The following is a 25,552-nucleotide window of genomic DNA, read 5'->3' as shown; positions in this document are numbered from 1 at the left end:
ATTTTCCAACAATGTCATTGTTAGAGGAAAATCATTGGGAAGTTAATTTCAGCTTTTGATATGGCTTTAGTGTTTTGCATCGAAGCACATAGAAAGAAATCCATTTCAGCTGCAAACTTAAGTTTTTTTGTTAAATTATTATTGCTCAAAAGCATATCCAAGATATAGAAACGTGGAAACATAGAAAGTCTACAGCACAATACAGGTCCTTCGGCCCACAAAGCTGTGCCAAACATGTCCTTACCTTAGAAATTACCCAGGGTTACCCATAGCCCTCTATTTTTCTGAGCTCCATGTACCTGTACAGGAGTCTTTTAAAAGACCTTATCGTAACTGCCTCCACCACCGTCGCCGGCAGCGCATTCCACGCGCTCACCACTCTCTGAGTAAATAACTTACCCCAACATCTGCTCTGTACTTACTTCCAAGCACCTTAAAACTGTGCCCTCTCGTGCTAGCCATTTCAGCCCAGGGAAAAAAAACCTCCTACTATCCACATGATCAATGCCTCTCATCATCTTATACACCTCTATCAGGTCACCTCTTAATCTCCGTCACTCCAAGGAGAAAAGGCCAAGTTCACTCAACCTAATCTCATAAGGTATGCTCTCCAATTCAGGCAACATCCTTGTAAATCTCCTCTGCCCCCTTCCTATGGTTTCCACATCCTTCCTGTAGTGAGGCAACCAGGGTCCTATATAGCTGCAACATTACCTCTCGGCCCTTAAATTCAATCCCACGATTGATGAAGGCCAATGCACCATATGCCTTCTTAACCACAAAGTAAATCTGCATAGCAGCTTTGAGTGTCCTATAGACTCGGACTCAAAGATCCCTCTGATCCTTCATGTTGCCTAGAGTCTTAACACTAACGCAATATTCTGTCATCATATTTGACCTACCAAGATGAACCACCTCACACTTATCTGGATTGAACTTCCATCTGCCACTTTTCAGACCAGTTTTACATCCTATTGATGACCTGCTCTAACCTCTGACAGCCCTCCACACTATCCACAACACCTCCAACCTTTGTGTCATCTGTATATTTACTAACCCATCCCTCCCCTTCTTCATCCAGGTCATTTATAAAAATCAAGAAGAGTAGGGGTCCCAGAACAGATCCCTGAGGCACATCACTGGTGACCGACTTCCATGCAGAATATGACCCATCTACAACCACACTTCGCCTTCTGTGGGCAAGCTATTTCTGGATCCACAAAGCAATGTCCCCTTGGATCCCATGCTTCCTTACTTTCTCAATAAGCCTTGCATGGGGTACCTTATCAAATGCCTTGCTAAAACCCATCTACACTACATTTACGGCTCTACCTTCATCAATGTGTTTAGTCACATTCTCAAAAAATTCATTCAGGCTCCTAAAGCACGACATGCCTTTCACAAAGCCATGCTGACTATTGCCAATCATATTATGCCTCTCCAAATGTTCATAAATCGTGCCTCTCAGGATCTTCTCCATCAGCTTACCAACCGCTGAATTAAGACTCACTGGTCTATAATTTCCTGGGCTATCTCTACTCCCTTTCTTGAATAATGGAACAACATCCACAATCCTCCAGTCCTCCAGAACCTCTCCCGTCCCCACTGATGATGCAAAGATCATCACCAGAGGCTCAGCAATCTCCTCCCTCACCTCCCACAGTAGCCAGGGCTACATCATGTCTGGTCCCGATGACTTATCTAACTTGGTGCTGTTCAAAAGCTCCGACACATCCTCTTTCTTTAATATTGACATGCTCAAGCTTTTCAGTCCACTGTAAATCATCCCTACAATTGCCAAGATCATTTTCTGTAGTGAATACTGAAGTAAAGTACTCATTAAGTACCCCTGCTATTTCCTCCAGTTCCATATACACTTTTCCACTGTCACACTTGATTGGTCCTATCCGCTCAAATCTTATCCTCTTGCTCTTCACATATTTGTAGAATGCCTTGGGGTTTTACTTAATCCTGTCTGCCAAGGCCTTCTCATGGCCCCTTCTGGCTCTCCTAATTTCATTCTTAAGCTCCTTCTTGCTAGCCTTATAATATTCTAGATCTCTATCATTGCCTAGTTTTTTAAACCTTTCATAAGCTCTTCTTTTCTTCTTGACTAGATTTACAACAGCCTTTATACACCACAGTTCCTGTACCCTACCATCCTTTCCCTCTCATTGGAACATACCTCTGCAGAACTCCACACAAATATCCACTGAACATTTGCCACATTTCTTCTGTACATTTCCCTGAGAACATCTGTTCCCAATTTATGTTTCCAAGTTCCTGCCTGATAGCCTCATATTTCCCATTACCCCAATTAAGCGCTTTCCTAACCCTCTCCAATGCTATGGTAAAGGAAATAGGATTTTGATCACTACCTCTAAAATTCTCTCCCACTGAGAGTCCTGACACCTGACCAGATTCACTTCCCAATACCAGATCAAGTACAGCCTCTCTTCTTGTCGGCTTTTCTACATATTGTGTCAAGAAACCTTCTTGAACACATCTAACAAACTCCACCTCATCTAAACCCCTTGCTCTTGGGACGTGCCAGTTGATATTTGGGAAATTAAAATCTCCCACAACGACAGCCCCATTATTGTTATACCTTTCCAGAATCTGTCTCCTCCCTATCACTTCCTCGATGTCCCTGCTACTATTGGGTGATTTATAAAAAAACACCCAGCAGAGTTATTATTGATCCCTTCCTGTTCCTAACTTCCACCTTCACAAACTCCGTAGACAATCCCTATATGTCTTCCTCCTTTTCTGCAGCCGTGACACTATCTCTGATCAACAGTGCCACACCCCTACCTCTTTTGCCTCCCTCCCTGTCCCTTCTGAAACATCTAAAGCCTGGCACTGGAAATAACCATTCCTGCCCCTAAGCCATCCAAGTCTTTGTAATGGCCACAACATTACAGCTCCAAGTACTGATCCACGTGCTATGCTCAATCGTTTTGTTCATAATACTCTTTGCATTAAAATAGACACATCTCAAACCATTGGTCTGAACGTGTCCCTTCTCTATCACCCGCCTATCCTGCCTCATGCACTATCTCCGAGCTTACTCTATTTGTGAGCCAGCTGTCTCTACAGTTTGGTTCCCACCCCCCAGCAATTCTAGTTTAAACTCTCCCCAATAGCCTTAGCAAATTTCCCCGCCAAGGATATTGGTCCCCCTGGGATTTAAGTGCAACCTGTCCTTTATGTACAGGTGACTCCTGCCCTAAAAAAGGTCCCAATGGTCCAGAAATCTGAATCCCTGCCCCCACTCCAATCCCTCAGCCACACATTTATCCTCCACCTCAGTCTATTCCCATACTCACTGTCATGTGGCACAGGCAGTAATCCCAAGGTGACTACCTTTGTGGTCCTGCTTCTCAACTTCCTTCCTAACTCCCTGTAGTCTGCTTTCAGGACCTCCTCCCTTTTCCTGTCTATGTCGTTGGTACCAATATGTACCATGACCTCTGGCTGTTCTTCCCATTTCAGGATATCGTGGACGCAATCAGAAACATCCGGGACCCTGGCACCTGGGAGGCAAACTACCATCCATGCTTCTTTCCTGCGTCCACAGAATCACCTGTCTGACCCCCTAACTATAGAGTCCCCTATCACTGCTGCCATCCTCTTCCTTTCCCAACCCTTCTGAGCCACAGAGCCAGACACTGTTCCAGAGGTGCGGCCACTGTTTCTTCCCCTAGGTAGTCCATCCCCCCCAACAATACTCAAGCAGGAGTACTTATTGTCAAGGGGTACAGTCACAGAGTGCTCTCTAGCCTCTGACTCCTGTCCTTCCCTCTCCTGACTGTTATCCAATTATCTGTCTCCCTGGGCCCCGGTGTGACTACCTGCCTAAAGCTCCTATCTATCACCTTCTACTTTCCCTGACCAGACGAATGTTACCGAGCTGCATTTCCAGTTCCACAACACAGTCCCTAAGGAGCTGCAGCTTGATTCACCTGGTGCAGATGTGGCCATCCGGGAGGCTGGGAGTCTCCCGGACTTCCCACATCTGACACTGAGCACAGAACACCGGCCTCACACACATTCTTCCTGTCTCTGTTCTACACAGGCAACCGACCTTGCCTTGATCCCTTATCGCCGAAGCCCCATTGAGCCAAAGCATTTCTACTCTGTCTCCCCCTACTCCTTCACCCGCTTCTCTAACACCCGCTCTACAAAGCTGTCTCCTTTTAAACTCTTCTCACAGTTCTCACTGGCTGACATCCACGCATTTGCACAGTTGTGCCCCGATCATACTGCTGAAGAAATAACAGTCTCCCTTTAAACTCTTCTTGCTGTTCTCACTGGTTGATGTCCACGTGCTTGCACGGTCGTGCCCCGATCATACCACTGAAGAAATATAGTGAATAGTTCTTCTGTTATAATAGATTTTTCTGTGTACAGTTCTGAGATGTTTATGAACTGCACGGAATTTTGTTCCTTGGATCAGATACCCATCTTAAGTGCTCAAAAAAACAGATGAAAACTTAAAGTATCAAAAATTTGATGAAAAATCATTGATGTTAAACATCTGCTCTTCTTATTTCTCTCTACAGGAGCTACCTGACACTCTGAATATTTCTAGCATTCTCTGTAAACCAGATCAGAAGTCCATTTACTTCCAGTTCTGTTGAATAGTCCAGGCCCAAAATGGCGACTGATTACTCTTTTCTATAGATGCTGCTAGACCAACTGAGTTCCTTCAGCATTTTGTGTGGGTTGCTTGGACTTCCAGCACTTGCAGATTTTCTCATGTTTGTGAAACATTTTAATCTCCTGGTTATTCACGGTCAGTTAAATTGGCCATAGGGTCATAGAGTACCTCAGCACAGAAATAGGCCTTTGTCACATCTAGTCAATGCCAGCCTTCTCTTCTACCTAGTCACATCCATCTGCACCTAGACCATAGTCATCCATAACTCTCTCATCGCCGTACCTTTCTAAACTTCTCATAAATGTTACAATTGAACTCACATCTCCTACTTTCACTGCTAGCTCTTTGCACATGCAGTTTCCCCACAGGTTCCTCATAAATATTTCTCTTTTCATCCAAAACCTATGACCTCTAGTTCTAGTTTCACCCAACCTGAAGGGAAAATTTAATTACCTTATCCCCCCATAATTTTGTATTCATCTATAAGTGCTCCCCTCAATCTATTCTCTTGTGAATAAATTCCTAACCTAGTCAAACTCTCCACATAGCCTAGCTGTGGGAGAAGGTGAAGAAAGAGCGAAGAAAATGATGGATTTCAGTTCACATAACAGGGAAAGCAAACAATTTAATATTATTAAGTAAATATTTCAGCTAAAAGTCATGATCACTGAAATTATCCCAGCATATTTCAGCATCTTCAGTGAATATTTTAGGCAATATGATATAAAATGGATTATGTCGTGAGCTGTGCACTTCAGGAAGGCAGAGAGGGATGAATCATCACCACACTAATTGGGACTGAAGGAAGTTGTCTGGATTCACAGATCATGTTTGGTTAAACACCAACCCTAGGCTTTGAGGATGGGATAAAATAATATGTTTCAGTGATCGTAAAGGTAAGGAATCTTGCAAGATTGGCATCAGATAAGGAGCCTGCTGAGGTGAGAGACTAATTAGATACCGAAAGCTGATAATCAGTCGTCGTACTGTTCAACCTCTAACACAAACTGATATTATCTTATTTTCTATAAAATGTTAGCCTGATTTAATTACATGTATACAGCTTTACATTCCATTTGATTTTGCTGTAACTGAAGTGGTGTTTCTGTTGAAAGGTATGAGAGAATCTGTGGAGTGTATTTTATGTGTTGTAGTGGATTTAGCAGTGTTGGAGCACCAGTTTAGTGAGAGTTTGTCACATTGTAACTAATTTGTGTTTCCTTGTGGGTGTTTGATGGCATAGCTGAGAAGTTTTAACTTGTAATAAATCCATGCTGTGTCTATGCTGGCAGAGTCTGATAAACAGTGTAGGTGGAGATTTTCTCATGTTTGAAACTGCTCTGCAGCTGCCTGGTAATACTCAGTGGGATGGACAAGAGGACCTGTTACCTGCCTATTACCCAGGTTTGGCCTTTCACTACAGTTGCTCCTTCACGTATTGAATTTAACATCTATTGATATGGGCAAGGGACTAGTTTCATAAAAAAGTAGATATAGTAATATCATATCATAACAATATCCCAGGTAGGAACACAAAACATAGAATATTACAGCACAGTACAGGCCTTTCATACCACGATGTTGTACCAACATTCTAACCTACTCCAAGATCAATCTAACTCTCCCTTCCTACATGCTCATCCATTAATCTATCAACCATGTGCCTATGTAAGCTTTTCATAAATGCCCCTAATGTATCCACCACTGTCACTAACCATGGTAGGGCATACCACACAACCACCACTCTTGTGTAAAAAAACTTACTTCTGATATCCACCCCCCTATACTTCCCTCCAATCACCTTTCAATTAAGCCTGTGGTACTATAGCCATTTTCACCCGGAGAAAAATGTCTTTGACTATCCATTTTATACGTGCCTCTTATCATCTTGTATGACTCAGTCAAGTCACCTCTCTTTCTGCTTCACTCCAAAGAGAAAGCCCTAGCTTGTTCAAGCTATCTTCATAAGATGTGCCCTCTGGGTCAGGCAGTATCCTGGTAAATCTCCTCTGCACCTGCTCGAAAGTTTCCACATCCTTCCTATTATGAAGTGAACAGAACACTTCACAATACTCCAGGTGTGGTCTAACCAGGGTTTTATGCAGCTGCAACATTGTCTTGCAGCTCTTGAACTCATCCCCCGACTAATTAATGCAACACAATATACACCTACTTAACCACCCTACCAATATGTGCTGTGACTTTGAGAGATCTACGGATATAGAACCCAAGATCCCTCTGTTCCATCACACTGCAAAGAATCCTACCATTAACCATGCATAAACAACAGGAATTCTGCAGATGCTGGAAATTCAAGCAACATACATCAAAGTTGCTGGTGAACGCAGCAGGCCAAGCAGCATCTATAGGAAGAGGTGCAGTCGACGTTTCAGGCCGAGACCTGACGAAGGGTCTCGGCCTGAAACGTCGACTGCGCCTCTTCCTATAGATGCTGCTTGGCCTGCTGCATTAACCATGCATTCTTCTTTCAAATTCAATCTTCCAAAATGCACAATTTCAAACTTTTCCAGGTTGAATTCCATCTGCAAATTCTCAACCCAGCTCTGCATCCTGCAATGTCCCATTCCATGTGCCAGTCCTGCATGCAGCCTGGTACAGCCGTTCCAATCTATTCTTTTACTTTCTTCCTCTTACTTTTTAATTTACGTTATTTTTTGTATTTTTTTCTCACGGTAACACGTCGAAGCTGCACCCTCTCTAATATGCTGGCAGAGAGAGTTTTATTTGGGTTTTCTTTAGCGCTGGAAATGGTTACATCCCAACACGTGGGACAGAAGAAAGGTCACATTGTGTATTCCACGGACCAGCAAATTCCGGTCGGCTTAGAGCGGCAGGCACCCCTGCTGAAATCTGGAGGAAAACACACAGAAGGGGATCACAAAGCCGAGGAAAGAGGACCGGGTCGAGACAACAGAGACTTTTGGAGAAGAGGAGTTCGGTGGGTAATACCATTCCGCCTGACCGGAAGTGCACCGAGAGCGGTAAGCAGCGTGAAGGAGTGGGGTGCTTACTGATCTGGCTAACAACGGATGGTGCCATCCGGGGTATATTACGATCGAGGAACGTGTTTGCAGACTGGATATTGAACTTTTTACTGTTGGACTTCGGCCGCATTCCACCGTGATACAACACTTGGCGGCACGGGAGGTCATTCCTGCCCGTGGCCATTGAACGTGCAGCTCCTCCCGTGGAGGGTCAGCCACCCTGAGCCAATAGACTGGTCCTGGACCTATTTTCCATCTGGCAGAGTTTTTCATTTTGTTGTTTGATTGTTGGGGTTTTTTGGATTGCTATATTTATGCTCTATTCTTGGTTGGTGCGGCTGTAACTAAACCAAACTTCCCTCGGGATTAATAAAGTATATCTATCTATCTATCTATCTATCAATCTATCAATGCTACAACAACCCTGCACACTATCCACAGCTCCATCAACCTTTGTGTCATCTGCAAACTTACTAGCCCGCTATTCCACTTCTTCAACTTAGTCACTTATAAAAATCACAAGGAGCAGGCATCCCAGGCCAGATCCCTTCTGATCACCACTATTCACTGAATGCCAGGCAGGATACCATCAATCCATTACCACACATTGCCTTCTTTGGGCAAGCCATTTCTGTATCCACACAGCTAATTTTCCCCGGATTCTATGCTTACTGACTTTCTGAATAAACTTACAATGGGGAACTTGGTCTTTCTAAAACCAATTTTCACCACACCCACTGCTCTGTCTTCATCAATATGATTTGTCATATCCTCAAAGAATTTAATCAGGCTGATGAGGCATGATCTGCCCCTCGCAAAGTCACTTGGACTATTCCTAATCAGATTATGCTTCTCTCAATACTCGTTAATCCTGTCTCTAAGAATCCTCTGCAATAATTTGCCCACCACTGAAGTAAGACTCACTGGTCTATAACCACCTACTCTTTTTCTTGAACAAAGGACCCAATGAATCAAACTCATTGATCACAGCTACTGGGACCAAAGGCTTCATTATTAACAGTGCAATGAACCATGCTGTTCAGTGATTTTAAAGGTAGAATACTTCATGAAGATTATCATCAAATCAGGTGGCTGTGAAAAACTATTCGAAGCAGCTGCACACTTGCATTGTCTTGACCATTGACTGGAAATCTTAATTTGGGAGTAGGACATCAGCAAGTTGTGCCTGACAATAAAAAGCAGAAAGACCTGCATGCAATATTCATTCCAGACCATATCTGACCTACTGAATTTCCTTTCATATTGTCAGAAGGACTATTAAGAAAATATTACAATTAACCAATGTTGCATTTGAGTCGGCAAAGTCTGATGAACTAATTGAATTGAAATTTATTCTGTATCCATCCTGTGCCATATCTGTCGTGTGCGTGTGTGTGTGTGTGTGTGTGAGAGAGAGAGAGAGAGAGATTTGGGAAAAAGAAGAAGAAATGTATCTGTTTTGATCTAGTGGTTGACTGGATTATTAAGGGATTACAATGCATTTGGTCCTAGATATATCCTTTTATTAATAGATAGGTAGATAGATAGATATACTGTATTGATCCCGAGGGAAATTGGGTTTCGTTACAGCTGCACCAACCAAGAATAGAGCATAAATATAGCAATACAAAAACCACAAACAATCAAACAACAAAATGCAAACTATGCCAGATGGAAAATAAGTCCAGGAACAGTCTATTGGCTCAGGGTGTCTGACCCTCCATCGGAGGAGCTGCAAGTTTGATGGCCACAAGCAGGAATGACCTCCCGTGCCGCCCAGTATTTTTATCTCGGTGGAATGTGGCCGAAGTCCAACAGTAAAAAGTTCAATATCCGGTCTACAAACACGTTCCTCGATTGTAACATGACCCGGATTGCACCATCTGTTGTTAACCAGAACAGTAAGCACCCAACTCCTTTACGCTTACCACTCTCAGTGCACTTCCGGTCAGCCAGAACAGTCTGGAAGCAACATACATCAAAGTTGCTGGTGAACGCAGCAGGCCAAGCAGCATCTATAGGAAGAGGCGCAGTCGACGTTTCAGCCTGAAACGTCGACTGCGCCTCTTCCTATAGATGCTGCTTGGCCTTCTGCGTTCACCAGCAACTTTGATGTATGTCGCTTGAATTTCCAGCATCTGCAGAATTCCTGTTGTTTACAGTCTGGAAGCCGTCCATGGAGAAGTTTTGATCGGGTATGTCCTTGTGCAGCCACGTTCCAGTGAAACACATCACACTGCACTCCTGAAATGTTCTCTGACGCCTGGCTAGCCTAATAATCCTGAAGTGTCTCCACATGTTACTCAATGATCCCAATGTATGGTGTTAGGAACTACATAGTTTCAGAGCAGAGAGGAAATTCCAAAATCTATGCCTCATTTCATACCTTATTCTCTTAAAATATATCTAATTGATAACCCAGGAGGGAGTCAAATAATATCAAGTTCAAGTTCTGTCAGGAAATGTAGAGGAGGCTTGATCTGATACAGAACAACAGAGATAATTTAGCAGTGAACAATAAATTTAAAAAGAACAAGCCATGTGTTGCCACAAAACAAGAGGGAACAGATATTTAACTCAGCAAAGCCACAGCCGAGATAAAGAGGATCCTAGCTAAAGTAAACCCACACAAAACTAAAGAGCCAGGTAATATATTTGGTCAGGTGCTGTGGGACAGTGCAGCTCAGCTAACGGAGGTCCTAATGGATATCCTTAATATCTCTTTGAAACAGTTCACAGTTCCTGTAGGTTTCAAGGCTGCCCTCATTATTCTGGTTCTGAAGAGAGTAACAGTAACTGACATAAATGATTATCACTGAGTGGCACTGACTTCCACAATCATGAAGTGCTTTGAGTGGTTGGTAACGGATCACATAAAAACCCAATTTACAGCTATATTGGACCCTTTCAAACTTGTCCACCACTCTCGGCCCTCCATTCTGTCCCGTCCCACCTGGAAAACTATGCCTCATACACTAGGATGTGGTTCATCAACGTCAGCTTGGCATTTAAACCAATTGTCCCTCAGAAGCTGGCGAGTAAATTGTCCTCATTGAGACTCAACACTCTTCCCTATAAATGGATTTTGGACTTGTTGATGGAAATACCCAAGTTAGTTTGAGTTGGTAGCAACGTCACATGCTCCATCATTCCGAGAACTTGGATGTCAACATGGATACAACAAAGGAAGTGGTTGTGGACTTCAGTATGATGCAGTTTGACCACTCCCCATTTCATATCAATGGCTCTGCCATAGAGAGAGTGAAGATCACAAATATTCATGGTGTGCACATAATGGACGATCTAATCTGGACCCACAACACCTCATCAAGAAGGAAGAGCAGTGTCTACACTTTCCAAGGAGCTTGAGACGTATGAGGCTGCTTGCCCCCATTCTAATAACTTTCTCCAGGAGCACCTCTGAGGGTGTTCTGTCTGGCCGCATATTTGTGTGGTACAGAAGCTGCAAGGCATTGAACTGCAAGATCCTACAGAGGATGGTTAAAAACCACCAAGAGGAACACCAGGATCTTCCTCCCGCTATTTGTGACATGTACCGGGAGTATTTAGACCAAGGGCCTGAAGCATTATTGAGGATCCCATCACCCATACCATAACCACCAGGGATGAGGTACAGAAGCATCAGGACTAGAACTGTCAGACTGGGTAACAGCTTCTTCCTTAAGGCTGTGTGATTAATGAATATCCTACCACTATCAAAGCCTTGTCACTTAGATATTGAATTGTTTACTGTTTACAGCTTGCCTGTGCTGCACACTACATACATTTTGAATTATATTATATTCATTTATTTATGACAATTATGAGGGGTGATTGATAAGTTTGTGGCCAAATAGAAGGAGTCAATTTTAGAAAACCTGGCACATTTATTTTTCAACATAGTCCCCTCCTACATTTACACACTTAGTCTAGCGGGTGTGGAGCATACAGATCTTGGACCTCCAGAAAGTGTCCACAGCGGGGGTGATTGATAAATTCATGGCCTAAGGTAGAAGGAGATGAGATATTAACTTCAAACTTTCTGCATAATCACTCAAAGAATTGAACTGCATGTGCATGTAACGAGAGCTGTATAACTAATCTCCGTCTACCCTAGGCCACAAACTTATCAATCATCCTTCCCATGGACACTTTCTGGAGGTCCAAGATCCGTATGCTCCACGACCGCTGGACTAAGTGTGCAAATGTAGGAGGGGACTATGTTGAAAAATAAATGTGCTAGGTTTTCTAAAATTGACTCCTTCTACCTTAGGCCATGAACTTATCAATTACCCCTAGTATTATTATGTGCTGTAGATGATATATGTTATGTGGGTGCACCTTGTTCCGAAGGAATGTTGTTTCGTTTGTTTGAAAGTGTACAGTCAGATGACAAAAAACCTGAACTTGGATTTTACCTCTTCCACCTATAACTTTACAGCTTCTTACTTCATTCTCCTCCTTACTTACCCACCTTCCCTTCAGCACGTCTCATCTATTAACTGCCAGCTTGTATTCTTCCTCCTATCCACACTTTCTTTTGTTGGCTTCTGTCCTCTTCCTTTCCAGTCCTGATGAAGGTTTTTGACCCAAAATGTCAACTCTCCGTAGATGTTGCATTATTGCTAAGTTCCTCCAGATTATGAGTGTGTTGGTCAAGATTTCCAGCATCTGCAGAATCTCTTTTGCTTAGAAAAAATGTCATCACATATTTATTGGAAAAAATGGTTGCAGTAATGTTCGATTTCTGTGTTCTTTCCTTCCATATGTAATGGAATTTGATTAGAGACAGACTGATTATTCAAATGCCAAAGAGTAAAGCTGCCCGTGATGCAAATTGATGTACGGATGAGGGAGGTGTGAACAATGTTTAGGAGCATGGATCCTGGTTCATGTGTAATTGGCTCTTGGTTTGCTTATGATTTCACCTTGTCACCATTGGTTAACCTATAATCAGTGAGGTTAATGTGAGAACACAGAGAGTGATGCACATATGGTACGAGCTGCCAAAGGAAGCGGTTGAACTAGGTACAATAACAGTATATTAAAGATGTTTTTACAGATAAATGAGTAGAACAGTTTTAGAATGATATAGGTGTTAGGCGAGGATGTTGGTCAAATTGGATGAGTTGGGTCAAAAGGCCTACTCCATGCTGAATGACTCTATGGCAGTGACCAACCAAGATAAATAAATCCACATCATTAGAAAACCTCAATGCTTCACAGTACAGGAGACCTGAGTTTATTGCCTGTAAGTAGTTTGTATGTTCTCCCTGTGACTGTATGGGTTTCCTCTGGCTGTTCTGGTCTCCTCCCACAATCCAAAGACATATTGTTTGGTAGGTTAATTGGTCATTGTAAATTGTCCTGTAATTAGGCTGGGATTAATTCGGGATTGTTGGGCTCTGTGGCTTGAAGGGCATGAAGGGCCTATTCCATATTGTATCTCAATAAAATAAATTTTAAAATACTTAATACATGTTATCAATCATAGCCTTTCCAACTATTATCATCAACAAATTTCACAGTATTCTAGTTGCAAACATAGAAATTAATTTTATTTTTATATCAACAGATTATTGAAGTGAACATTAATCAGGAATGTGAAGCGGATGAAACATCATTATACTAAATGGCACTGGAGAAATGTAGCTGGGCATATTCGATTGGGAATAGTATTTCTGTTTCAGGGGTTTGGATAAATCAATTAAAATCATGAATATCAATGTGAGCATAACGTATTTCTGAAGAGAGAATCCAAACAGAAACTAAGCATTTGTTTAAACTCTGATACAGCAAATTTAACAGAGCCTAATTGGGGCTCAAAACTGGTCTATTCATTATTGAGGAATGTGGAATTATTTTTAATTGCGAAGCTGTCCAATATTGCTCCTGAGTTGAGGTGTTTACTGGAATTAGTTCAATGAACAGTCAGCAGTATTGGACAAATGCTGAATCTCTGTATTTTCACTTTTATGATTAAACAACTTATAAAGAACTGATACCATCTTATAAATGTTGGAACTGGCCTCAGAGCATATAATAGAACAGTGCAGAAATAAAGCTTGTTCAGGATTCCATGTTCTTGAACTACTTTTGTGGGGCAATGTAAATAGAATTTAACATGGATCTAACCCATAAAGCACCTGCCCTGGGAATGATTGATGGGGCATTGAAGATGGAGATTTATTCCCTCTTTGAAATAGGTTCTCTATATTGAACAATGTTGTACCTGTATGTAAATTCAGAATCAGAATTGGAATCATTTTGATTATCACTGACATGTGACATGAAATTTGTTTTTTTGGCAGCCAAAGTACAGTGTAAGTCATAAAACTTGAGTCTAGCTTACAAAATAAGTAAATAGTTCAAATGACAAATAACAACGTACATGTTTCATTCAGAAATTGGATGTCAGAAGGGAAAATGCTTTTTAAAAACTGAGTGTGAGACTTTAGGCTCCTGTACCTCTTTCTTGATGGTAACAACATGAAAAAGACATGTCCTGGATGGAGAGGGTCTTTAATGATGGATGCCACCTTCTTGAGACACCACTTCTTGACGATGTCCTCAAAGACAGGGGGGGTTGTGCTTGTGACGGAATTGGCTGGGTCTCCAAAACTCTTCAGCCTCTTGCAATACTGTGCATTGGAAGCTCCATGCTAGGTTGTAATATGATCAGTGAGAATGCTTTTCACCTTCCACCTATTGAAAGTGGAAAATGGAAAGGTTGATGACAATATATCTAATTAACTCTTGTTGGAATGGTGTAAAGTGAAAGTACTCTGAGACAGCCTGATGCCTTGATAGTGCCTCTCTATGTATATGCATTTTTGTGTACATGTGTGAAACACTTTTTCACTTTGTATTCTCAGGACTCTGAGGAGACACGGGATTCAAGAGGACATTTCTTTGTGGATCCAGAACTGGCTTGCCCACAGAAGGCAAGGAGTGGTTGTAGATGGGTCATATTCTGCATGAAGGTCGATCATCAGTGGTGTGCCTCAGCGATCAATCCTGGGACCCCTACTCCTCGTGATTTTATAAATGACCTGGATGAGGAAGTGGAGAGATGGGTTAGTAAATCTGCTGATGATACAAAAGTTGGGGGTGTTGTGGATAGAGAAAAGGGCTGTCAGAGGATACGGCGGGACAGTGATAGAATGCAAAACTGAGTTGAGAAGTGGTAGATGCAGTTCAACCCAGATAAGTGTGAGGAGGTTCATTTTGGTAGGTCAAATGCGATGGCAGAATATAGTACTAATGGTAAGACTCTTCGCAGTGTGAAGTGTAAGGGGTTTCTTCTTCTATGTTACTGTGTAGGCTAATCAAAATGGCTTCTTTGTTATGTTAACTGTAGGGAGTTCTCTCTCTCTCTCTGCTTATATTATTGATAAGAGAGGAAAAGAACCAATTGAGATAGATGCTATTCTTTCTTGTGTGTCTGTAAGCTATTGTTTCGCGGGGTTTTGGGGCAGAAGGCGAAGGGAACAGTGAGAGGAGACGTGATGCTGTAAGCTGGCCGACGGGATGGACCCTGAGTGGGAGTTCCAGGCTCAGGGTCTTCGGTGAGGAGAGGAGAAGAAGACAGACACGTGTGGAGCGTCTGGTCCCAGGTGGCGGGACAAGGTGGTCGGAGGGGATCGGATGGTGGAAAGAGGACCCCGTTAACTGAGCTCCAACTGTTGTGCACAAAGTGGTTGAACTTTGATAAGTTTGGCGCCTTTTACTTTCCTTTTATATTTTATCTCTATTAATTATATAGTTCCAGTAATATCTATAAATTGTAACCATTTAATCATATATGGTGTATAGTCTGTTATTTGGCGGGTAGGGTACACCACACAGCATCCACACAAACTTAATTACCCAGTTTGGAGGGGCCGAAGGCTGCTTCCCCAAGACGAAAGCAAGTTGAGCAAGCCTGAGGCTTACCGGGGGGGCTACAGAAGGATCAGAGAGATCTTGGGGTCTGAGGTTGACTTTGTGGTTAAGAAAGCATACGGTGCATTGGCCTTCATCAATCATGGGATTGAGTTTAGGAGTCGAGAGGTAATGTTGCAGCTATATAGGACCCTGGTCAGACCCCACTTGGAGTACTGTGTTCAGTACTGGTCACCTCACTATAGGAAGGATGTGGAAACCGTAGAAAGGATGCAGAGAAGATTTACAAGGATGTTGCCTGGATTAGGGAGCATGCCTTATGAGATTAGGTTGAGTGAACTCGGCCTTTTTTCCTTGGAGCGACAGAGGATGAGAGGTGACCTGATATGTATAGTCAGAGGTTTTTTTTATCCCAGGCCTGAAGTGGCTAGCATGAGAGGGCACAGTTTTAAGGTGCTTGGAAGTAGGTACAGAGGAGATATTAGGTGTAAGTTTTTTTACGCAGAGAACGGTGAGTGCGTGGAATGGGGTACCGGCGACAGTGGTGTAGACGGATACGATAGGGTCTTTTAAGAGACTCCTGGTCAGGTACATGGAGCTCAGAAAAATAGAGGGCTATTGGTAACCCTGGGTAATTTCCAAGGTAAGGACATGTTCAGCACAGCTTTGTGGGCCAAGGGGCCTGTATTGTGCTGTAGAGACATAAAAACATATATTTTTATGTTTCTATGACTATTTAAGCAAGCTGACAATCAAGGTTGATAAGAATGCCCTATCATTGTTACCCGAGCAAAATCTCTCTTGCTCACACCAGGGATGGTGCTGTGCCAGATTAAGAATTACAGAAGGAGTCCATTGCAGATCTGTTCTGTTCAAACCAACAAAAGAAGCAAAGCTTCGTGATAGGTTCTGCTATGGAGTTTTAGCACCAGATACACGTGTTAAAAGGTTAATTGCAATTTATTTACATTGCCTGCCTGCAGGGCAAGACAGTTAGCAGTCAATACCACAAATGAGGCCTGTAACAAACATATTGGAAAGCAAACAAAACAAATATCAAGATTGGTTAGCTATTGGCAATTGGAATATCAGAATTAGATGAGACTTAACTGTGAAGGAAGTTGAAAAGAAAGAAAGGTGTCAACTGTTTATAACAGTGATAATTGAAACACTGAGGGAACGTCCACACTAGACCGGATAATTTTGAACAACACTCACCACACACTGGAGGAACTCAGCAGGTCGGACAGCATCCGTAGAAACAATCAGTCAACGTTTCGGGCCGGAACCCTTCATCAGGACTGAAGAGGGAAGGGGCAGAGGCCTTATAAAGAAGGTGGGGGAGGGTGGGAAGGATAAGGCTGGTGGGTTCCAGGTGAAAAACCATTGAGGAGAAAAATAAAGGGGTGGGGGAGGGGAAGCAGGGAGGAGATAGGCAGCTGGGGGAAGGGGGCAGAGTGAAATAGGGATAGGGGAAGGGAGGGGGAGGGAATTACCGGAAATGGAGAATTCTATGTTCATACCAAGGGGCCGGATAATTTTGAAAACACTGGTTTCCTGTAAATACGATAAGCGTCCACACCAGGCATTTTTGAGAATGCCTCCGTCCACATTAAAACGGGTATTTGGGCGAATCTCCTCCTACTGGGCATGTGCAGGTCACATCTACAGAAAAGAAGCGAAGAGGCAATGGTATACTATTTCCGTTTCTGCGGCGGTGTTGTATTATTTCCATTGGTCAAAAACTAGAGTACCTACAACAACAGCAAAAGAAAGTTTTCAACAATGTCTTCAAGGAACACAAAGAATACCTGGCTGGAAAAAGCAGACCGGACTTCTCCGTTTGGACAGACAATGAAGTCGATCTGCTTCTGCGAGTTACAAACGATTACAAAGTCAGCAAAGCTGCCATCTGTTCCAGCACGTCATGACAGCGTTTTTAAAAAGCTCTGGTTATCCCGTACACACTACACCGCCCAACTGGAGTTTTCAGATTTACACACTCTGGACAGCGTTTTAGAAAAGCTCCGTTTTTGGGGGAGGAAAATGCCATTTCCGTGTGGATGGAGGATCAAAACGAAGAGAAAAAGCTTCAGTTATGGATTTATCCGGGCTAGTGTGGACGTAGCCTGAGACACTGTCTTCATTGAATACGAGAATCTGCCATCTTCATGTGTTTTCCTAATGACTTGATCCTATTAAACGGGTTTAAGTTTGCTTTTCACACCATCCAATCTTTTGTAGTTCATTCCATTATTACATGCTCTACCCTGTGATTACCCAGTGCTGGATCAGAGAGGGCATGTTTGGGATAAATACAGTACTTCTGTCCAGGAAGGAAAAGATCATGGGTTAGTTTGAAAATTTTGATCTGAAAGAAGTGACCAACCAAGACTCAGAAATATTAGTCCAACTGCAGGAGTGGGGAATGTGCTGGCATGGAATTGGATGTATAATGTCATCTCTTTTCTATAAAGTCACAGTCATGGTCAACATTTCAGTAAACTTTTAATCTTGACCCTTTGAAGACTTCCTCTCCACTTATAATCTCTGCCCCATATAATTAAAACAAGCATGTTATAGGCCTATTTATAACCCAATCTATTAAAGTTGACATCATCATGGACCCTTGGAGACGTACACTGCTGCTTGTTCTTTAATACTTCTCAGGTCCAAATCTTTGCCTCTTATATCCTATTGTAATTAATCCTCCCAAAGTCATACTTGTCAGGATTAAGTTATATCTACCACTGCAATAGCCCAGTGAGTCTCATGTCAGTAGTAGGGAAGTTACTGGAGAGAATTATTAGGGATAGGATATAAGAATATTTGGAAAACCATGGCCTAATTAGGGAGACCCAGCATGGCTTTGTGTGGGACAATTCGTGTCTTACTAACTTGGCTGAGTTTTTCGATGAGGTGATGAGTATAATTGATGGAGGTAGATTTGAGGATGTTGTCAATATGGATTTTAGAAAGACATTTGTCAAAGTCCCTCATGGGAGATTCACTTAGAAGATTAAGATGTATGGCATCCACAGTGAATTGACTGTTTGGATTCAGAACTGCCTTGCCACTAAAAACAGGGAGTAGTGGTCAAAGAGACTTATGCCAGCTGGAGGGATGTGATTGGTGGTGTACTGCAGGAATTTGTACCGGGGCCTCGGCTGTTTGTGATGTATATAAGTGACCTGGATGAATGTGTAGATGGGTGGCTTTGTAATTTTACAGATGACATGAAGGTTGGTGATATTGAGGCTAGCACTGAAGACTGGCAAAGAATACAGCACGATATAGATCAGTTGCAGATATGGGTGGAGAAATAGAACTTAAACTGGTCAAGTGTGAAGTGTTGCACCTTGGGAGGTCAAATATGAAGAGACAACACACTGTTAAGGGCAAGATCCTTATCAGAGTTGATGAGCAGAGGGATCCTAGGGTCCAAATTCATAGTTCCCCGAAAGTGGCAACACCGGTTGACAATGTGGTTAAGAAGGCTCGCCTTTATTAGTCGAGGCATTGAGTTTAAAAGTCAGGAAATTATGTTGCAGATTTATAAAGCTCTAGTTAGGCCACATTTGGAGTATTGCATACAGTTCTGGTCACCCCAATCTAGGAAGGCTGTCGAGGCTTTGCAGAGGCTGCAGATGAGATTTAGCAGGATGTAACCTGGAATAGAGGGCATGCGCTGTAATGAGAGTTTGGACAAACTTCGGTTGTTTTCTCTAGAGTAGCAGAGATTTGATAGAGGTTTATAAGATTATGAAAGGCATAGATAGACTAGAGAGACAATATCTTTTTATTCCTAGATTGAAATGTCTAATACCAGAAGGCATGCATTTAAGGTGAGAGGAGATAATTTCAAAAGAGATGTGAGGGGCAAGTTGATTATGCTGCCTGGGGTGGTGGTTGAGGCAGAAACATTAGAGCTTTTAACAGATGTTTAGAGAGACACATGAATGTGAGGAATATGGGAGAATAGATTACAAACTAATCTGTAGACAGTTTAGTTTAGTTAGCAATTTGATTACTAATTTAATTGGTTCAGCACAACACTGTGGGCCGAAGGGCCTGTTTCTGTGTATAATTTTCTATGTTCTATATCAGGGGTCCCCAACCTTTTTTGCACCGCGGACCAGTTTAATTTTGACAATATTCTTGCGGACCGGCTGATGGGGAGTGGTGGGGGGGGGAGGTGGTGTTAATCACGACCAGAATATAGGTGATATGTCAACTATAAGTCACTTATAAGTGGCTAATACACTCAATGTCGTTTCTAAAAGGGTTTACCTAACAAATTTAATATTAAACACACAGCGCATATTTTCCTCGCATGAATATGATGATAAGTCAATTATAAGACACTTATAAGTCAATAGCATCGTAACATTTTAAGTAATGTTTGGGTATTAAACACACAGCGCATATTTTCCTTGTATGAACATATAAAATCATTGCAACACACCAATATCGCTGAATCAGTGGGAGGCCTGGGCTTGTTTCCCTGCAACGAGATGATGCCATCGAGGGGTGATGGGAGACAGCGATACTCGAGCGGGGTTCCTTGTGTCCAGTCTATCCCGCAATTTAGTTTTCGTTGCATTCATTGCAGAAATACAATGTTGGAAATGGAAGCAACGTTTTCAGTGCTTTCGTGCCTATCTCAGGATATTCAGCCTTGATTTTGATCCAGAATGCCGGCAGAGATGTTATGTCAAACATACTTTTCAGCCCACCATCATTTGCAAGCTTGAGAAGTTGATCTTCTTCTTGCGCTGACATGGATGATTCACCGGGGACATTCACAAATGGGTCACGGACCCATTTCTTTGCACGTCTTGGTCCATTTGCGGTTGGGAAGTAACACTCGATTTCTGTCGACAGCGAAGATAGGTGATCGCGCACCAGCTGTGAGAAAGACGGTGCATCCTCAGTCTCTCCCAAAATCTCAACTAATGTTGGGAACATGTCAAATATGCCCCTGTCCACTTGCCATCGCCACAGTTCCAGTTTGGCTTTGAAAGCAGACACTTTATCTGCCAACTTGAAGACAATTGTCATTCTCCCCTGAAGTGACAAATTGAGTTCATTAAGCGGGTTGAAGATGTCACACAGATAAGCGAGTTTTGCTATCCACTCCTCATCACTGAAGTGTGCTGCCAGTGGTGACGTTTTTCCTCAAAGAAATCTTTGTAGCTGCTCTCTTAACTCAAAAATCCTGGCCAGGGCTTTCCCCCTTGATAGCCACCTGACTTCAGTGTGAAAGAGAAGTGTTTGTTCTCTTCATCCATTTCCTCGCAAAGCTGCTCAAACAGACATTTCTTAGCCTTAGCAATACGGCTAGCCACTAAGTACGACGCTCTCAGAGCAGCAGCATTTGTGGAGGTGGCAGCTCTCAGCACTTGCTGCTGTCCCGCTTGCTCATGTTTTTTGCGCTCAAAAAACTCAACGGGTTTGTCTTTAAGTGCAGGGTGCTTGGACTCAAGGTGCCTCATTAGACAGCTCGTCTCCACATATCACACACAGGGGGCTTGGAGCGTACGAGTTACCGGTCGCATTAAAGCTATATTTTATGTATGGCTGGTCGTATTTTCTGTTGAAGGAAACCTTCTTTTTGTTTTTGCAGTCTCGGCCTCAGTTGTCTCTGCGTTATCATCATCGTTAGTCCTTTTATGTCCCCTATTACCTCTTCTAAAGAAACTCTCAAGCGACGTTTGTTTTTTACTCATCATACCACCAAATCATACCGTTTTCTCGCGGCCCGGTAGCACATGCTTTGCGGCCCGGTGGTTGGGGACCACTGTTCTGTATTGTATGCCTTAGCATTCTTACCAACAGATCAATGTCATTCTACATCTGACAACATCCTTCTCACTATTAACAGAAGCACCAATTTTCATGTTATCTGCAGAATTATCAATCAAAATAGTCTATTTTTGTCGTACACATTTATTATAATATTATAATTTGAGGCAGGTTCATAGACAACCTTTGTAGTGCATTTGTTAGGTCTACCGTCTGCTCTCTCTTCTGTTTCAGCGAACATCAATGGTAATTCAGAACTCAAGCATAAAAATACAAATACACAAGTATTAGCTGCCTAACATGGTTTGTAGTTTTCCTGACCTTGATTTCAGTGCTGAGGCAAAGTAGAATGATCAAGTTAGTATTGGCTCTATTAATTACCTCATCATTTTTGACAAATTTGTGGGAGTTGAAGTGCAATACTGTAATGAGAAAGACAGTGTACATTCGGTGGCCACTTTATTAGGTAGACCAGTACACCTACTCACTAATGCAAGTATCTAATTAGTCAATCATGTGGCGGCATCTCAATGCATAAAAACATGCACATATAGTCAAGAGGTTGAAACTTTGTTCAGACCAAACATCAGAGTGAAGAAGAAATGTGATCGAAGCAACTTTGATTATGAAATGATTGTTGGTGCCAGATGGGGTGATTTGAGTATCTCAGAAACTGCTGATCCCCTGGGATTTTCATGCACAATAGTCTTTAGAGTTTACAGAGAATAATGTGAAAAACAAAAAAAAAACTTCCAGTAAGCAGCATTTCTGTGGGTGAAAATGCCTTGTTCATGAGAGAGGCCAAAGGAGCATGGCCAGAGAGGTTCAAGCTGACAGGAAGGTGACATTAATTCAAATAATCAAGCCTTACAACAATGGTGTGCACAAAAGTATCACATTGAACCTTGATGTGAACGCCTGTAGCAGCAGAAAGCCATGAACGTACACTCAGTGGTCACTTTATTGGGTTCTTCTTGTACCTAATAAAGTGATCACTAAGTGTATGTGTCGAATACTGATGCAGCCTTGCTTGACACCATTCTCACTAAGATTGACTCGTTACTCCATTCATTGGTAAAACTGTTTGAGATGTTTTTGTACATTCGCTCTCAGTTAATAGAATTGTGTATTTAGATTATGCCATATACAGATTCTGATGCTTCTCCCTACTTTTGTCCAGGAGTTGTTCTGTGGCAGAGGTCATGTCCATTCTGCCTCCTGGTGAACGAAATCCATTGTGTGAGTGACCTTTTTAGCAATGAACAGAAGGTAGTTAACAGGAAATCTTCCAGCGACTTACCCTGATGCAAAGAGAAGGGCGATCATTCAATCCACTCTGTAATCAATGTGCCTTCTTTCTTGAAGCTAATCACAATTATAGTGTCTCTGAGCTTCCTTGACACTTCCCTAATGCAAGAGATGAAACAGTTAATCTGTGCCTGTAGTTCCTACTGCCACATTTATGCAGGCATTGACTACTTTATTATCAGAGACAGTGAGATTGGAACTGAACTCTGTGATCAATGCAGAAGCTGTTATGTTATCGGGAATTTAGCTTCCTTAGAGAACTCTGCCTTTGCATCATTGGCAGGTCATTTGTGAGTACGTGGGATTGCATTGATACCTTTTCTCCTATCACCCTCTATTAGTTTGGTAATTGAGTGGGCTGTCTGCCCAGAAATTAGCCAGTTTATTGGTGTCCTGCAATAAAATAATAGGCAAAAGAAATCTGAAAGAACAGTTGATATTTTGTTGGCGGTATTTTAGCAGGCAGTACTGCTTCAGAGTATTGTGAACTAAGTATCGTCAATTCTTGTTACAATGTAATTAGTACATTGCCACTTCTTATAGACAGATAGTGATGGCTATGTGCCACCTTTTTTATAGTCCTCATTTTGAGGATATTCCCACAATGTAGATAGTGAATTTTCGAATTCAGACCTACTGAAATGAAGGAGCAACAAGGATAATGTATAATTTGATGATGGTGTTCTTACATGTCTGTTGCCCTTGTTCTTCTCGGTGTTAGAGTTTGCAGATTTGGAGCATGCTGCCAAAGTAGTCTTGCTAAGTCCGTGTATTTTGTGTCTAATATATACTGCAGCCACAAAGTAAAATTGGAGGAAGGGTTGAATGTTTAAGGAAGTAGTTTGCATAAAATCAAATGTGTTGCATTCGCTGCTTAATGTGTGTACGTAATCTTGTGTTTTACTTTCACCACTTTGTGATGAATCTGGTCCTGTTCCTGTTGTGATTGACCATCAGTCATCTCAATTACATCAAAGGTGGCATACGGGATATGAAGTGACAGATTGCAGCAAAATTCAATTCCGTTGCTGCTGATAGTCTATATCAAGGTTTCCCATCCTGGCATAATGATATTGGTCCATGGCACAAAAAAAGGTTGGGAACCTCTGATCTATATTATCTAAAGTGCATACAATTTTCATAGTTAAATCTTCTTTTACCCCATCGCATCCTGTATGTTATATTGACACACAACTTTGATAGTGGTTCTCCCTGTCACAACCATGGATTCAGCAGCACAGCCGATACGGCAATTATGCTTGTGAATATGCACGTGTCATCTCATTATTATTTCGTTGTGATGGTATTTAACCCCATCCTTTTCATCATAGCGCTTGTCAAGACTTGAGCAAAGCACAGCAACATTTCACTGCCTGCTTGCATTTGGCCTTGCTTGAGAAACTGAACCATCGAGTCAACTGACTCTGAAGACTAGCGGTATTTGTTTTATATTTAATTATTCCTTTCAGCCCCGGTGTTGGCTTTGTTTACCATTTGAGAATAATAGTTAACAACCCTGTTTGGCCTAGTGTTTATTGCTTTCCTTTCCCTCCAACTCATTTACAATAAAGACTGTGAACTATTGACCTGCTTCAGTGTGTCTCCCTCTAGGCACTTGGGCCATATCCAAACTTAACTGACATTCCCAAAATGAAGTTGAAGCAATAATCAAAAGAACTATTTATTTATTTAGTGATACATCACAGAGTAGTCCCCTCTGCTACTCCAGCAACCAGCGACCCTCCAACCCCAATTAACGTTGACGTAATCACGGGACAATTTACAAGGATCAATTGAACTTAAGGAAAACCCCAAAGCATTCTCTAAGTATGTGAAGAGCAAGAGGATAAGACGTGAGCGAATTGGACCAATCAAGTATGACAATGCAGAAGTGTGTATGGAACTGGAGGAGACAGCGGAGGTACATAATGAATACTTTGCTTCGGTATTCACTACAGAAAAGGACCTCGGCAATTGTAGGGATATCTTACAGCGGACTGAAAAAGCTTGACCATATATGACATTAAGAAAGAGGATATGCTGGAGCTTTTGAAAAGCATCAAGTTGGATAAGTCACTGGGACCGAACGAGATATACCCCAGGCTACTGTGGGAGGCAAGGGAGGAGATTGGCAATGATCTTTGCATCATCAATGGGGACAGGAGAGGTTCCAGAGGACTAGTGGGTTGCAGATGTTGTTCCCTTATTCAAGAAAGGGAGTAGAGATAGCCCAGGAAATTATAGAGCAGTGAATCTCACTTCCGTGGTTGGTAAGTTGATGGAGAAGATCCTGAGAGGCAGGATTTATGAACATTTGAAGAGGCATAATATGATTAGGAATAGTCAGCATGGCTTTGACAAAGGCAGGTCACACCTTATGAGCCTGATTGAATTTTTTGAGGATGTGACTAAACACATTGATGAAGGTATAGCACTAGATGTAGTGTATATGGATTTCAGCAAGGCATTTGATAAGGTATCCCATGCAAGGCTTATTGAGAAAGTAAGGAGGCACGGGATCCAAGGGGACCTTGCTTTGTGGATCCAGAGCTGGCTTGCCCACAGAAGGCAAAGACTGGTTGTAGACAGGCCATATCGGTGACCAGTGGTGTGCCTCAGGGATCTGTTTTGGGACTCCTTCGCGTCATGATTTTTATAAATGACCTGGATGAGGAAGTGGAAGGATGGGTAAGTAAATTTGCTGTTGACGCAATGGTTGGGGGTGTTGTGGATAGTGTGGAGGGCTGTCAGAGGTTTCAACGGGATATTGATAGGATGCAAAATGGGGCTGAGAAGTTCAACACAGTTAAGTGTGAGGTGGTTCAATTTGGTAGGTCAAATATGATGGCAGAATATAGTATCAACGGTAAGACTCTTGGCAATGTGG

This window comes from Mobula hypostoma, chromosome 5, assembly GCF_963921235.1.
Source record: "Mobula hypostoma chromosome 5, sMobHyp1.1, whole genome shotgun sequence".
Taxonomy (NCBI): domain Eukaryota; kingdom Metazoa; phylum Chordata; class Chondrichthyes; order Myliobatiformes; family Myliobatidae; genus Mobula; species Mobula hypostoma.
This window is presented reverse-complemented; position numbering follows the sequence as displayed.